Raw genomic sequence first — 3,155 nt, 5'->3', positions numbered from 1 at the left:
GGCGGGGACGGGGGCGGAACGGAGGTGGAATTGCGCCCTGCAACGTACTAGTGTGGTCGGGGAGCCAAGGTGTGAGCTGGGTTCCTCTATCCCGAGCCTTCAGGCCGGCCTCACAGTCCTCAGCTCCGCCCTTCACCCGTGCACCGACCCACCATCCCTTGTTCTTTCTTATCATAAATCATCACACGAATGCTTACTAGGTACCAATCTAGGCTGATGCTCCCAGGAGTTTCATAACTACTAGAAGAAGGGGCCCCAGTTTTGCAGATGAGGAAGGCAAAGCTGAGGAAGGAAATTACTTAACAAAATCCACAGAACTAAGGTGGAACCCAGGTCCTGTTTTTTTCTCCCCACTGGGCATTGTTTTTTTCTCCTCACAGAGTCTTTGCAACCTCCTTATCGATAAGCCCATCACTTCCCTGGCATGACCTAGCGTGTTCATGTTATGAGTCTGCCTCGGATGTTGACAGCTCTAGGTGGCTACCGCCTTCTACGGTGCCATCAGGTGAAACACACCCCTCACTGCACAGACAGTGAAACTGAGGCCCATGTAGGGGGAAAACACACACACACACACACACACACACACACACACAAAACTACTTTGCAAAAAGGTCACACAATAATTCAGAGGTAGAGCCTGATGGAGCCCAAATGTGGGGAAGGGGGTGGTTTAAAGACCATCCATCCCTCCTAAGCAGGGCTTGTAAACCTGCGACGCATGGACCTCCCCTCAAGCAGACATCTGAAGCATGAGCATTTTTCTTTGGAGAGGATCCATGGTGTGCAGCGGATTTTCAAACCAGTTCATGACCCAAATACGAAGGTTAATGCCACAGCTAAGAGGAACCGAAGGAAAAATGACAACTAAGTGTAATGTGAATATAACGAACATGACAGCGAAACATGACAACTAAGCTGAATGGGATCCCCGACTAGAAAAATAACATACAAAAACTAAGGAAATCTGAATAAAGAGGGGCTTTAGTTAATAACAATGAGCAATATGGATTCATTAATGGTGGCAAATATATTAATGTAAGATAGAAGAAACAGCGGGGGAGAGGTATATGGGAACTTTCTGTACTATCTGCTCAAATTTTCTGTAAGTCTAAAACTTAAAAAAAAACACCTATTAATACAAGATTAATAAACAAAAGATTAAGACTCATTGAATTAGAGAAATTTGTATCCACATCTCATCATACTTCAGTCACACATCACCACTCTACGAGACAGCACCCAAAAAAGTAATCTCTTTCCTTGACGAGGACAATTAAAAACCTGGTATCAAGCCCTAACCGGTTTGGCTCAGTGGATAGAGCGTCAGCCTGCGGTCTAAAGGGTTCAATTCCGGTCAAGGGCATGTACCTTGGTTGTGGGCACATCCCCAGTAGGGAGTGGGCAGGAGGCAGCTGAATCCATGTTTCGCTCTCATTGATGTTTCTAACTCTCTATCTCCCTTCCTCTCTGTAAAAAAATCAATAAAATATATTTAAAAAATAATAATAACTGGTATCAAAAGTACTTCCCAAGTTGATAATGAAAAATAAGTTCCTATTTACCGCAACCAAAAAATATTTACATAAATTTTCTCATTGTCTGAGGACTATTACTTACTTAGCTATACCAACCAAATGTCTTCTCAAACTAGGAATAAACTGCTGAACTATAATAAATTAAGGGGAAGAATAGAGGTTCATAAAGTACCATCTGTTCTGGCCTATGAAGACAACAGTTATGTCCTCAGACTATCTTCTCTATCAACATTTACTGCTGTTCCTCTCAGCTAAGTGGCAAAAAAAAATCGGAACATGCATCTAAAACAAAATGGTAAAACTCTGAGTAGTGAACATTTGAATTTTTAAAAAATATATTGATTTCAGAGAGGAAAAGAGAGGGAGAGAGAGATAGAGACACCAATGATAAGAGAAAATCATTAATTGGCTGCCTCTTGTAGAACCCACACTGAGCATCAAGCTTGCAACTGGGGCATGTGCCCTGACCAGGAATGCAACTGTGACCTCCTTGTTCATGGGTTAACGCTCAATCACTGAGAAACACTGCCCATGCTGAACATTTGATTTTTTAAAAAATGATTTGCTTTTAAAAGGAGCTTGTCAGGTTTGAGAAGGCTTTCCCAACCAGTAACTCAGAACCCTGGCACACACAAAGAACAGCCAATACCAAGAGACTATTTAAAAAGAAAAGCTCTTGCAGGAGATTTGATGAGCTCTCGCGAGACCCAGGCCTCTTCTCAGGCCGGCGCTCACCCAAGAGCCATGTTCAGTTCCAGCGCCAAGATTGTGAAGCCCAATGGCGAGAAGCCAGACGAGTTCGAGTCCGGCATCTCCCAGGCCTTGCTGGAGCTGGAGATGAACTCGGACCTCAAGGCCCCGCTGCGGGAGCTGAACATCACCGCGGCCAAGGAAATTGAAGTTGGTGGCGGTCGGAAAGCTATTATCATCTTCGTCCCAGTTCCTCAACTCAAGTCTTTCCAGAAAATCCAGGTCCGGCTGGTACGCGAGCTGGAAAAGAAGTTCAGTGGGAAGCACGTGGTCTTCATCGCTCAGAGGAGGATTCTGCCCAAGCCAACTCGAAAAAGCCGAACAAAGAATAAGCAGAAGCGTCCCAGGAGCCGCACGCTGACCGCTGTGCACGACGCCATCCTGGAGGACCTGAGCTTCCCGAGCGAGATCGTGGGCAAGAGGATCCGCGTGAAGCTGGACGGCTGCCGGCTCATCAAGGTGCATCTGGACAAAGCGCCGCAGAACAACGTCGAGCACAAGGTTGAAACTTTTTCCGGTGTCTATAAGAAGCTCACGGGCAAGAACGTTAATTTTGAATTCCCAGAGTTCCAGCTGTAAAGAAAAATGACTAAATAAAATACATTCTTAGTGTTGTTTAGAAAAAAAATAAAATAAAAAAATAATAAAAAGAAAAAGAAAAGCTCTTGCAAATAAGAGTAGCTATTTTTTCTTTCTGATGGTTACCAGGTTTTCCTTGTTTTCTGAAATTGCCTTTAAAGTAACATCTGAGGATTGAACTTATAATTACTTTGTACTTCCTCCAAAACTTTATGAATCAATTCCTCCATGCTGCTTTGGTCTCTGTAGTCACCTAGACAGGTGGTGCTCTTCCTATTATTAGGAGGG

The 3,155-nt window shown here is 44.1% G+C and overlaps 1 pseudogene; it reads left to right on the top strand.

Moving 5' to 3' along the window:
• Positions 1-2,225: 2,225 nt before the first annotated feature.
• LOC102762436 lies at positions 2,226-2,907 on the top strand (annotated as a pseudogene).
• Positions 2,908-3,155: the final 248 nt, after the last annotated feature.

This window comes from Myotis davidii, unplaced genomic scaffold (assembly GCF_000327345.1).
Source record: "Myotis davidii unplaced genomic scaffold, ASM32734v1 scaffold169, whole genome shotgun sequence".
NCBI lineage: Eukaryota > Metazoa > Chordata > Mammalia > Chiroptera > Vespertilionidae > Myotis > Myotis davidii.
The sequence above is the reverse complement of the archived record's forward strand: the minus strand, read 5'-3'. Positions and strand labels throughout refer to the sequence as shown.